We start from the raw sequence: 14692 nt of genomic DNA on the forward strand, positions 1-14692 counted from the left end.
GATCTATTAAGGTTTTCTGGCTGTCCTTAACTCCGCTATTCCTATGACTGTAAGTGTCCTCTCAAATCAGGCTCATTCATTCAAGGAAAGCTGGACTTGCTCTTGTGCATACAAGTGGTAAATGATTGTGGGATTTTTCTTTCCTATACACAAATCCCCCCCACAACACACACACACACACACTCCCTTTTCTTCCATTTAGAGGGATTGCTGCCATTTTTATCTGTATAGTCTTTCATTTTACAAGATGATACTCCCTTATGTGTAATTTCCCAAGCAGCTTACCTGCTGTGACTCAGCCTGTAAAGTAATGGCTCCATCACAGGGCCTCTATCAGTTCCCTTGAGCGTCTCTGTCCAGGTCATTAACATTCAAGATTCTCTTTAAATCACTTCATATTTCAGCAGTTACTTAAGATCAGATCTGTGTATTGGACAAAAGAATTAGGACTGGGCATAAAGTGTGCTCATCAGAAACGAGGCTGGGTGTTTTACTTTGAAATAAAATTCCCAGAGAAGTAGCCATCTACATTTCTTCAAAGACAGGCCATTAATTGGATACATCTGTTAGAGAAACCCATAAGAGATTAAGCCCGGTCTCCCCAATGCTGTAGCTATGTAATTAGGCTTCTCCCCTGTTCTGGACAATGCATGCTGCTGCGCTGAGATGAAATGTGTTCATATTACAGTAGGTGATGAAATTCATTATTTATTTATAGCAAACGGCCGGCTCTGTCATTTGAAATGAAAGCATCGCGTATTTTGAGAAACCAACCAAAACTCTCGGTCAGCGAAAGAAAGTTGAAATCTTCATCGGCGTGAAGACGTGACTTCGAGCGCAGCAATGTGGCATAAAATCAAATGTCTTCCGCAGTTATTGGCTCTTCAGAAGAGATTATGAAATATGTTGTAAACTTAATGGCAAATGACACAATCGCTGAGCTGCAGTGTCGGTTAATGAGTAAAATCCTGCAGCATAACACACACCTCTAATTCCTTTAGTCTATTTTATCAGTTAAGCCATCTCTGTTCATTTTTTTCCATGTTAGCTGTCTGTCCTGGTGGCCAGGAGGAATGCCCTCACTGAAATATGTCCCATTGGTGACTAGTGCTACCAGCGGGTCAAATTTTTCACTTATATTATTTTATTATTTATCTGATAGACTTTTGCCCATTTGTTTTTCCAAATCTCATCAGCCTCTGTTGTGCAGTTTTAGCACACCTGATATGCTAATACGTTAAAGACTACAACTGGTAAACGTCAGCATGCTAGTACTATGGTTGGTGAGCATCAGCAGTTAGCCTCCCAGAGCTCTACCATGGCCATACAATAACACACTTTAATGCTTTGAAGATGGCAGATCTGCAGTAAACACACACTCTAGATCAAACCAAAGCCAGGGCTGGTCCTACTTGCACAGTACCTTACATCAGTGGCTCAGTCGCACTAGATTAAAAATAGCACTGCTTGCTGTTGATCATTGCCAGGTGACTGCATTGATTTTTTTTGATTTTTTTTTTGCTGAGAGACCAACTCCAAGTAATTGCAGTGACCAACTGATTGCCCAGAGGTTGAATGTGCAAAACACTTTATATCTGGGCCACCATGTTTGGTTGCAAGGTGATTGCACAGGTGGGAGGCAATCTGTCTCCAAACAATCTGGTCTGATTGAGACTGACTGCAGTCACACTCTCAGACAAACTGCCATCTAATTTATAAATGCAGACAGAGCGCCATCAGGTTGGCTGGATGGGTAAAATGGTAAATGGACTGGTTCTTATGTAGCGCTTTTCTACTCAACCTGAGTACTCAAAGCGCTTTATACAACTCGCCTCATTCATCACACATTCACACATATTCACACAAGTACTTTTTTCTGTGCCTAAGTGCTTTCTGTGCATTGGAGAACGACTGGCGGTTCAGCATCTTGCCTAAGGACTCTTTGACATGCAGACTGAAGCAGCCAGGGATTCAACCTTTCGATTAGTAGATGACCTGCTCTATATGCTAAACTACAGCCAGTGGTCAAGCAGTTGTGTTTTAGTTATATTCCTATGTAAAAGGAAAACTGCGGAGCATCTAAGCAATTTTGACTTAAATTACTTTCCCACAGCAACTGTGTTGCTATTTGTGGATGAATTTCTGAAATTCAAACCTGTTTTTTGGCTGGACTCTGAATCTAAGCACTCAACGTGAATTTCTGTGCATGCACTTAGTAACAGATTTGCAACAAACAGCAACAGATTTGCAATTTTTTGCCAGTTTGTCACAGTTAATCACCATATCATCACAAACAGATTGCATGTAATTACCGATTTGACCCCATTCCATTGCATACTGAAAGACTTACTCTGTCTTATTGCCATTTTATCGCTGTCTTAGCACGACAAAGTCACTTTGAAGATGGCAACTGACTGTGACTGATCCCAGACGCAGTAGAAAACACATATTCTACTTCCTGTGATGCAAAAAAAAAAAACCCAACCCTTTAAATCTTTAAGAGAGCTTTAAAAAACCAAAAACCAAAAAAACCCCCTAAAATATCATCATGGATGAGAAACAAAAAACAGGAGGAGCTGCAAGTCCTCCCAGTATAGGGTTATCATCACTGTAATTATTACAGTGTTTAAAAATGATCAGCATATATATTCAAATGGGATCCAATCCACTCATTAGTAAGTATGGGGTATTAGTCTTGTTTAACTTGTCTCTGCTGTCAAACTGTCTTATGTATTTTTCTGCCTCAGAATCATTTTAAAATATTTATTTTGCATATAGAGAGTCAGTGTAGTCCTAACATTAACCTTATGGTTCAGAATAGGGGCAGGCTGATTAATATGAGGTGATACGTTGATATTCACAAGTTACTAACACTCAGGAAGATTATATAGATTTTAAAAAAGGTGTAATAAGATATGTGACATGTGTATGGCTGCATCACATCAAACTTGCAGAAGGACATTAAAAGACTATTTTTAGACCTGAGTCCAGTGTAACAGTGCACTCAACTTCAAAGAACTTTAGAAGACACATAAGGTGCCTGCCTGGGCTCAGAGAAAGCAAAAATGAAAAAGGATGTTGCTACTCTCTGAAAAAAATATTTCATTGTATTTATTAAAGAGTCCTTTAGGACAACATTTTTATTTTATTGTACTGGTTTTTTTTAACATTTGCAAGGACTGATTATGAGTGTGTAATTTGTCTTTAAATGTCATCATATTATTATTTATTTATCTTATACAAAATCAATCCCTGGTACATAAGAGGCAAAGCACTAAAATGTGGCCATTAAGTGGCATTGGATTGTTTATTGTTTATTATGCTATGTTTTTAAAGGTTCATGAGCAAATAATGTTATTAATTTCAGCTTTTGAAGTAGATCTACATTCGTCAAACACTTGTGCAATTTAAGGGTTTATGACACTCGCTATACAGCAGGGGTCTCAAACTCCAGTCATCGAGGGCCGGTGTCCTGCAACTTTTCCATGTTACAACACACCTGAATAAAAATTTGTGGGTCATTAGCAAGAGTATAGAACTTGACTGCATGCTGAAGTGGCGACTCCTAACCCCACTCAAGTAAATTTAAGTAAAGGTAAGTGTTTGGAAAATGATCTACTAAAAGTACAATTTTTGCACCATGTTCATTCACTCATGAGCTGCTGTAACAGGAATCAAATGGCTGAACTGCCACCTCAGCATGCAGTCAAGGTCTATAGAGTCTTGCTAATTACCTACTAATTGTATTCAGGTGTGTTGCAGAAGGGACACATGGAGAAGTTACAGGACACTGGCCCTCAAGGACTGGAGTTTGAGACCCCTGCTATACAATATGTTGAGCCATTAAATAAAAAAGGGGCAACACATGTTACCGAACATCAGTATACCAAACATATGAAGTGTAAACATGGTAAAACGGCCAATTTACATTTACATCGCCAAGGTGGGTTATGTAAAACTTATATAGAAATAAAAACATATTAGACAAGAAGGACTTAAAGATGGTCACAGACCCAGTTTGCTGTTTAAGATATGCATTAAATGCCTTTAATAATGAAGATTACAGCTGTCCATTTTTTTGCCCACGACTAATGTGTATCCTCTATAGGTACTATTCTTAATTTAAAAACCGACAATAAGGCTCCTCCTGTTGCTTTGTGTAGAATCATTACGTCACATAGCAGAGCAAAACACGACATAAACACAGGTAGTTTCATTAATATGTCAAAACAATATGAATTTTTTTTCACAGGCTGGCGCTTCTTCAAAGCTCAGTATAAAAGTGCAGTTTGATTGAAGCTTTAGATAAAACCTTTTCAGCGCCATATTCCATCTAAAGTTTTAAAAGCACCGGTTTACTGTCATGATTTCTCTTAGACTCACATAAGCCTAAGTCAATGGGCCTATCTGTCTGCAATCTTATCAAAGGCATTAAAAGCTTTGGGAGACAACGATTAGACAGATGTGAAAATGTTCCGTGAGAAAGAGGAGGAAGAAAAAAAGGAAAGAAAAAGGAAGTTACCTGCTTGCATTCACGAAACTCAAGTGTTGGGAACTTTGATATAAGTGAGAAAAGTAGCTCATGATATCTCAGTTGGCTTTGCTTTCCCTTAGCGCCCCACTCATCTACCTTCACACTTATTAGAAGTGCGTAATTACGCTGGATCATGTTTTTTGTTGCACGTTTGTCTTGAAACGGGGAAAAGCTAGATGACACCTGAAGGTTATGAATATTTAATATCACATTTGCGGCATTTATTTCAATTTCAGAGGGAGCAGCGAGCTTTTAACTGGAATCGCTTTAAATAAAAGAAAGCTTGTTATCTGTAAGTGCATTTAGGCTTTCTGCTTAATGCAGGACTGTTATCAACAGTGCGGTTCATTAGTAGATTTCTAAATCTCCTTTCAGAGGGCCACGGCCCTTTGATTTTCTGCTGTGAGAATACTGAGTAAATTCCAGCCTTCTGTTTCTCTGACGGTGAATTTATTCCTCTGTTCTGCACATTAATTTCACCGGACAGCTGCTAAATGCCAGTAAAATGCTCTGAGGATTCTATTTGCACCTTCTGAAAGGATTTCTAAGCACATCACCTCAGATCCATTAAATCCAGCTTTGAATCTCTTGACACTTATGCGAGCCGTCTTTGGAGCCACATGTAACATTCCCATGTGATTACAACGCTCCTTGATCAATCTGAGTGAATCACTTCATGATTGAGCGCCCGAGTCTCAAGAGTGGAGGGCCTCAAATTGTCCTTTATAGATCTGGTATTATATCTCCAGCTCCCCTCTGCCATTAGCTGGATATTCACATTTTCAATTTCAACTCACTGCCTTGTCTTGCCTCCAAATGAGGTCACCGTTGCAGCGTTGACTCGCTTCCCATTCATACCGCTGTGCCGCACAACTCAGCCGCTGACAAACACTGCACTTAAACATTTTTTAAGAGCTGTTTTCTTTTTTTCTTGTGTAATTTTTCTAAGTCGCGTAGTGTATGGGAAGCAACCCATAGCTCGGTTTTGTTTAAGAGTTAAGAAGTAATCTAAGCCTAGGAGCAAGCAAATCTATTTTCTCTAAATGACACGTGTTGGACAGCAGACTGCAGGTTCAGTCTGGGCCTATCCATCACAGACTGTTATAGGCCAGGTAGGTGAGTGATAAGGCTTTAGAGTGTCTCGGAGCACAGTGTTTCAGCATTTTATCCACAACAGGCAGCCCACGCCAATGTGACCTGCTTGCTGAACAATTTCAAGGGGGTGGTGTGTGTGAGTGTGTGTGTGGGGGGGATCCTCAGTACAGCAGAGCACTCCTGAGCCGTGCACATCTGCATAAGCTGCTGTTAGACTGGAGATGGCACAGTGAATTGTGAGGTTATCATAAAAGAAGCCACTTTTGTCTCAGCCCTGCAGAATACTAAGTGTTTGTGTTTGTAACACAACATTCATCCTGGGGTGTTCTCATTTTTTTTCCCAGGCCCTGCTATGGTAATTCATCATCCAGGTCTTGATACATACTGGGAGAGTGGCCGGTGAATGTATTTGCCACCAGCTCACATGCTGCCGTTCACTCCCTTGGGATATTTTGATTATGAAAACTAAAGGCATGTCAGACCGCAACAATGATTATTTTGTTTGCTGCCGCCCTAAAGAACACAAAAAGTCCTGCTGGGCAGTGAAGGCTGAGACTGTGGGTGACAACTCTGCGGCTCTTTTTCTTTCTTTTTATAATGTTTAAGGTTCAAAAGCAGGTAATTTCACCTTGGTCAGAAGAGATGGAAACTGTAGAGGTGGGCACTGTGCAGGTGGTTTAATAATGGAAACAGGTCTTGAGGGACAAGTCCATCTTACCGAGCAACAGAGGAAGTCCATTACCTTCTGTGTATCTTTGCCTAATGCAGTGTCTTATTTGTAATTGAAAATCGCATGTGTTATTACGCAGAGATCAAAAGCAGAGATGCGGAGTGGTGTCTTCAGACACCTCGAGGATGAGAAAAAAAATATCTCTAAAAGCAGAAATGATACGAAACAGCCCAGCATCCTTAACAGATGAGCTAAAGTACCTTTTCCTCAGTGTAACCTGTTATCTGTTCATTTCATTCTGAAGTCGATGTTAAGTAAAAGTGCATAAAGTGGATATTGTTAAAATACCTTTACCATACGGTTCCTGTTTTTGTTTGTGTGGGAAGCTTTTAGCTAGTCATTTCACGTCTTTATTTTTCCTTCTTAACTATATTTTGATTTTAGTCTTAGCAATTGTGTATTGAGTAGTTAACCTTCTGTATCTGGTAGGTCTGGAGACCTACAGTACGGTGCAAGTCTTGGGGAAATTTTATTTGTTTGTTTGTTAAGCCACTTAACCCTGACCTACAAATCCTTCAAGCATAAAAGGCAACTCACTTAAGTGATGAACCAGTGTCTACACATAATAAACAAAGTAAGGAACTGGTTATAAATTATATTATTACAGCAAACCATAGTCTTAATTTTTCAGAATGACAATGATCCCAAACACCAGACATTCATTCCCAGTGTTAAAGTAATGCATTACTGTAATAACACAGTAATGTAATATGTTATGTACTAAATTCAGTAATTACATTACAGTTACAAATATGTTATTCCTGTTAGCATTTCCAACAATCAGCTGATTTCAATTCATGCTCGGGAGGAGAAAAATGGTGGCTCATGCAGCCATTTAAGGAGTGAAGATATAGACATCAATTTATTTTTATTTCACAAAAGGACAGTAGTGTGATGGTAAAGCGCAAACAGCATCCAGGACAGGGACAACCGCATCATACTGCTAACACAACATCAGCTCTTTGCAAGCTCTTACATCTGCATAGAAAAGGGGTGGGCAATCTCAGTCCACGAGGGCCGGTGTCCCTGCAGGTTTTAGATCTCACCTTGGGTCAACACACCTGAATCACATGATTAGTTCGTTACCAGGCCTCTGGAGAACTTCAGGACATGTTGGCTGTATCCCAATTCAGGGTCTGCAGCCTTAAAGTACGCAGCCTAAACGGTCCACAAGGGCCGCGTACTCAAAGACCATTAAGGCCGGAAGTGCGAGGCTTGTGAAATGGGACTGTCTAGCCTCCGTGGCGCTGCCCAGGTTGCCTAGCAACCATGATACTAACAGCTGGAAACGTTTCATACAGCTTTGTTTGACAGAAATGAAGGAGAAAATCTTTTGTTCATTTGTTTGTTTGTTTCTACATGAGCTTTGATCATGAAGATTAAGGTCAGCTATTGAACGGCGTATATTTTAAAGTAAAGGCTTTAAAACCAAGTTAGTACAAACGTCACTTATGTCACATAACTTTGCCGACATGTGGCCAACAGTAATGTTTTAATGATCTTCGTTAGTAAACATTTGCACATAAATAAGTGACATAATATTCAGTACTTACTTAAAGTTTACTCTTCGGGTGCCCCTCATCCGCTGTTTTTTTTTTCCGGCAAAATTATCCACACCCACCGTCGCGCTATGCATTCTGGGATATGTTGGGCCACGAAGTCTGTCACTACTGTCGCTACCCGATCGGAAACCGCCAAATCCTTAAAATTCAGGGAAATAAAGGACGCATTTGACTATGTGCACGTTAGCATATGCTACGTCCGGTGTGGAAACTCCTGTGGGGAGCTTTGTTTCCGGTGTCCTATTCGCGCCTTGTTTACGGTCCAAAACAAGTTAAGCAAATGAATGAATCAAACGGCGATTTACATTTCTATAGATGTCTTGGGCATTTACCCAATATATCTGTAAATGATGTTCATCGACTTGTTGATATTTTTTCCCTGCACCTCAGGGCAAAAGAGAAAATGGATTCAAATGTTATATTTCTCAGCTGTCCCTCATTTATCGCGGGTGTTATGTTCTAAAAATAACCAGCGATAGGTGAAATCAAGTAGCCAATTTTATTTTTTGACGGTGCAAAACGTTTCGTGGACATCGTGGACATACAGTACTGCACTTCAGGGTCACACTGCTAGCTATCGATGCAGCGATTCTGTACTGTACAGGAGAGACGTCACGGAGGAGATCGTCTGCAGCGATCAGGGCTCAGGACACAATGTGATGTAAAAAAAAATAAGCATGCAAACTTGCACTAAAAAATCTGCGAAACAGCAAGGTGAAAGGTGAACCGCGTTATTAGCGAGGGACCACTGTAATTTTTAAGGTAAGTCACAACATGCCCTTCGTACATACTAATGTATAGAAACCCTTACCAGCAATCATTCATTTTTTGTGTGGCTTTTTTCACGGTTTGTTAACATGCTGTGTAGGTGTGTACTTGACTAGCTGATCTCGACATAACGGGAAACATCTAGTTTGACTATTCTTCACCTGTAGTTTGAATGCTGAACATTTGCTTGTTTAAATCATAATAACTGTCACTATACAGAGATGTGCTTCTGAATGTGGACAATGTGTCTTCTGCTGCAGTTCTGCTTGTGTTGAGTGATGTAAACAACTGATTGATCTAAACTCTTTAAAAGTCAAAGTTGATCATTAGATTTTTTATGACACAACAGTGGTGAGTGTTCCCACCTTCTGCTCTTTGTAACTTAACGCAATCTTTCCGTTTTCGAGTTTTGTACATGATTTTGGAGGATATCTTCGCAGTAGCGATTAACCGCAAAGTAAAGCTACCGGAAATGTACAACCCCACATCCGGTCTCAAACCAGGAAGTTAGCATTTTCTCGTGCACAGGGTCAATTGAGGGCCGCATTTCGAGCAGCCTTTGGATTGGGACAGCCTTCGTCGCGTCGCTGTGACGTAATCGGCCTTAAAATGCGGCCTTTAAGGCTGCAGACCCTGAATTGGAATACAGCCGTTGAGGAGCTAATTTAACCATTTAAATCAGCTGTGTTGGTTCGAGGACACATCTAAAACCTGCAGGGACACCGGCCCTCGTGGACTGAGATTGCCCACCCCTGGCATAGACAGTCTGCTAACACAAAACTAGCCAACACCCCAAAGTGATTTTAAAGCTGAGTGCACGCTGACCGCAGCCCAAGAGTCAGACCCTGCTCATCAACAAGTAACAAAGCAGTGATGAGCACTCAGATTTGCAGCCTCCATTTCTATCTTTTCATGTTTCTAAAGTAGAAGGACTGTGGCGATTGCTTTAAAGTGTCTTTGGACTGGTTTTTATCTTTGCTTTGTCCCCATACAAAAAAACTAAAAGAATTACCATGTGTATAGAGATGTGTGTTAGTGTGCACTGTAGTCTCAGATTTATATTGTTAACTATTTGCAGTGTTGGGAAGGTTACTTTTAAAATGTATTCCATTACAGAATACAGAATACATGCCCCAAAATGTATTCTGTAACGTATTCCGTTACGTTACTCAATGAGAGTAACGTATTCTGAATACTTTGGATTACTTAATATATTATCATGCTTTTTACAACTACATGAATGTACTATTGCTGTGTGATTTATTACTATTACTGACGGTCCACGGCTCCGAACCATAGCAAAGGGACTTCTGGCTAATACGTCGGGTTCGTGTCAGGCTTGTGTCAGGCTCGTAGCTGAAAACTAGCTTTACTTTGTTGTCTGGGTCAAGTTTGCTAGCGAGAGACAGAGAGAGGCGTTGAAAGGCTGCTCCAACGGAACTTATTGTTTAGGAGGAAAACACGAACACGGTGTACAGTCGAGTCTTAATAGCTTACTTACAACTGGGCTGTCAGGCACTCTTCTTGGCTGCAGTGGTTATTATTATATTTACATGCTTCCAGCTCCCGTTTCTGCTCGATGACAGCTCCCTCGCTCACAGACACATTACGGGTATGGCAGTCCATTCTCCCTGCAGCACGGACTACACTGCCCATCAGGCTACATTCTTTAAAGCTATGCCTGTAGCATTCTGCCTATTAGCTTAGCACACCACCAACAACAAAAAGGTGCTCTCTCACCCAGGAAACACAGAGAGAGAGAGAGCCACCCTGTAACCATGGCAACCGTAACGCTGCCGCCTGGAACAACAGAACGTAGCTGTCAAACAAAACCCAAACAGGCCTGACCCGCCACAATATGAAACAGGGAAGTACCGCCGTGTAATCCATTTATTTCAACAAAGTAACTGTATTCTAAATACCACATTTTTAAACGGTAACTGTAACGGAATACAGTTACTCATATTTTGTATTTTAAATACGTAACGGCGGTACATGTATTCCGTTACTCCCCAACACTGACTATTTGTGACAGTACCTTTTAAGTAATTTCATAGAGTAACAAGAAAATAATGCAACGAGTTGTGTAACTAATTACGTAATTAAGTAACATGCTGTGCTGATTTTTTTTAAAAGGTAATGCAAGGAGCTTGGATAGCTATTCCTTAAGATTATTTAAAGACATGACAAGAAAGCTTGCCTAAGAGAGTTCAGGCTGCATTGAGGAATAAAGGTGGTCATCCTCAATATTGACTTTCAAGCTGTGTTTGCCTTCTATACTCAATTTCTATGTCTGTTTTCACGTTTCCCATTTTCCTAACAAAATATAAAGAAATGAGGGATGGCTCAAGACTTTTGCACAATACTGTATAAATGTACTGAAACATCCCACCAATTTGTATGTTTATTCCTAAACACAAATATGTGAATATGCAGTTTAAAAACAATTTCAATTGATTAAAATCTGTCACAGATTTGCATGATTTACATGATTCATTATAATCCTTAATTATTGCAAAGTGGCCCTTTGTGCAGCTCCTAAGTCCATCCACTGTCTGAAAGATGCCATTTGAACTCCCCCCCCCCCCCCCCCCCCCCCCCATGTAAGCCATTTGATTTGTTGCCCCTCAAAAAGGCAGGTGGGTGAAGCATCACTCAGAAACAAACTATCTGAACCCTGAGCTTCAAACCACTGTTTGAAGCCACATTGTAACAGTAGTACATGCCCTGTTTGTCCCTCAGTCAGCCCTCAGCATATATACAGCGCTGCCTTTCCTTTGTCCTTTGCCAAGACATCAGTTGTCCTTCCCTGTTTGCTCTTGTGTTTTCCCCATATGGCTCTCTGCTCCCCTTGTGTATTTTGGATCTCAGCTTTTGTTCCCTTTTTCATTTGCTATTTGGACTTTGTTCATTTGAACTTCATGTATCAGCCAAATTAAAGGTTTGACTTTGTTATTTCTGTCTGCTTTGGTGTCAGCATTTGCATCCTCGTGTCTAACACCTCTCCAGACAGAAATGTGAAAAAAGGAAAGATCTGTAGTCCTAATATAATTTATTTAGTTTGTATCAGTATCAGTGATGTATTAGTACCGCCATCTTTGTTTTCATAATGTTTGACTATTTAGATCTACTGCGTGGGTATTTGTTTTCTTGTACGTTAAATGATTTTAAATAGTTCATTTAAAATAATTGCAAACATGCCAAGCCGGAATCATTTGCCTAATTATTTACTTGTTGATTATTCCTTGTGTTCGTTTGCATTTATCTTTGAATACTTAATCGCCCTCCATTTTTGGAAGCTTATGGTTGCGCTTCCTGATAAACTAATTCATTACTGTAATGATGTGCCTGAGTCACCCATTCAAGTGACAGAATTGGCCACCAGTTTTTTCCCCCCCCTATGCAGCTAAAGCCTTCTCTCAAAGGAGGGCAGACGCCACCGTTATCCCAACTTAGTCATAATATACAGCTGCTTGTATGTCTGCTGCAGTCACCATATTCATCACTGAAAGTGACATTGCGTTATGCTGACTCTCCCCTGGGGAATGTTAACATTAAACCATCATGCTCATGCGTCTCCATGATAGCTCGGAGAGGGCTTTGCGGGGGGAAGAGGGTGTGTGAAAACTTCCATATTAAAAGCATTATAAGGAGCAGATTTTTCACTCCCACCTCCCTCATGAAAAATGTACAGCGGCATATTCATTACTTCATTGAGCTAACTGAGTGTGACAAGCGGAGAGCTGCAGCAACCGAGGGCAGGGAAGCAGCGCTACAATAAAGCCTTCGGCCACTCTCTGAGGACATGGCTACCCCTGCTGCTCGTGGGAGCTACATCTATGCGCTCTGTTTGGATTTTTCCAAATGGTTGAGGGTGCCACACACAGCATGACACAGACTACACTGCAGCCAATTTGCCCTCTAATCTAATGCATTCATGGTCAACGGGCAGTAATCAATTCAGTGCCTTTACAGTGTGATGAATTTGACCCACGAGTTATGACTTAGGGCCCTTGTGCTATAAATATGGTCATGCATTTTCAGCAGTTTACAAGACATACGGACAAAATCCCAGCCGCGGATGCTTTATGCAACAAACGTCGACGGGGCTCTGTTGTATGAACTCTATTGCATATCATGCATACAGAGATGGCTGTATAGAGGAATTACTTTTATGAGCTGTGGCCCCAAAGGTATTGCTGTCTAATATATCAAACCTTTATGCGGGAGTGATACACATGCAGACATTAATATCTGTCTTTCATCTCTTTGCGTTTATCTGTTTAATTTTTTTTGCAGCTCCTCCTTCCAGTGATAAACGATGCTGTCTATCCCCATTCTAAAGCATCCTCTCCGCCCCGTGATGATGCGCTCCCCACGTGCCAGGTGGCCGCCTCACCTCCTAGCCCTGCCTGTACGATCCTGAGGTGTCATACCGACTCACCCTCAACCCTCTAATTAACAAAAATACTGGCTCTGCTGCCCCGGAGCAGCATCGGCCTATATTGTCTTCAGAAAGCCGGCGCTACGTTTGGGAGTTTGCTTTGATGACCCTCTGCAGCGACAGCAGCATCGGAGACAACAGCGGCTCTTAATCCAGAGCAACAGTTATTTCTCAGATGAATGCAGACTGTGCAAATTAGTGGCTGCCGCACTATAGCATTGGACCTGGCACCACAGGCGAGATGTGAGATTTAAATTATTTCTGAGACTGTGGAGGAGTCTAGAGAATAGCAGACAAGCTGACTAATAACACAGGATTCAGTAACAAGGGCTGCTCCGATGGTAATGACTGCTTGCTCCAGAAATATCTGATTCCTTGCAAAAAAGAAAAAAAAAATAATACAGTCATCTCAAGCCTAGTCTGGTATTTAAAATCCTGCAGCAACAAAAAAAACCCTCTGAAATAATTGGTAGACAAAAGCATTGGAAGGAATACAGTGTGATACAGTTATAACCTCTCAAAAGGGAAGGATTAATGGAATCCAACTCCAGTAAGTCATGTGGACCTCTAGACCCACATATAACTGAATTCCTACAAAATACTTGAAAATCTGCACACTTCAAGCCACAAGACTGTTGTGACAATGGTGTTATATACCAAAAAAAGTAATTTCAAAAAGAAAGCCATAGAAGATTTCATAAGTGTCATTCCTGGTCTCCTTTTGTGGAGGAGCACTGTGTGGGAGTTGGGCATATTCACCAGTCGGTTATCAGAATAACTCTAATTAGGCTATTTTTAACACATCCTTTTCAACAGCTCTTGGGTGTTTACATTTCCTAATGACAGCCCGAGTAAAAATCATCTATCAGCAAGCATCACCATCATCACCACCACTGACACATTAGCATCAGTTCTCTCCCAAGAAAAAAGATGTCAGGGTGCCTTCAGTATTCATTATAAAGCACGCACGCCCCATCGTGCCTGTAAATTTGTGGGGCATTTATTTACATTTGTACGTTAAATTTCAGACAACTCGAGGAGGCTAATTAATAGGCAGCGAGGCACATAGTATTCCTGTGCTTTTTGGCTTCAGTGAATACGAGACGGCTCTTTCAAAGCCTGCACATTCACCAGATTACAGCCTTTGTAAAAAACACTTTTTGCTGTTGCTGTGTGATTTACATAATTTTCATTTAGTTTACTGTCGGCTTTAAAAGAAAATTAAAAATAAAAACGAAACAGAGCCTACATTTGAAGTCTCTCTGTGCTAAAAGCACTTCAGGCTTGGAAAACAACTTGTTTAGCCTTCATGAGCAAAAATAAATAAAAAAATAATTTAATTTAATAATATGTCTTCAGGGACTTCGGTCAAAGTCGGTGTTGGACTTGTGGTCACCTTGGTAGTTCTGAATTTATAGTGCATCATCATGACAGTACAGCTGAGACTTTTATTTTTTGCTGTGATATTTGTGGACTGTCATTGAATTCAAAAGGGACTGGGTTGCTCTGCTTCATCTTATGTCTAGGCTCTACTGCTCCATCTTGTGGTTTCTTGAGGG

Source organism: Neolamprologus brichardi, chromosome 13 (genome assembly GCF_056152115.1).
Source record: "Neolamprologus brichardi isolate AB-2024 chromosome 13, ASM5615211v1, whole genome shotgun sequence".
In the NCBI taxonomy this organism is placed as follows: Eukaryota; Metazoa; Chordata; class Actinopteri; order Cichliformes; family Cichlidae; genus Neolamprologus; species Neolamprologus brichardi.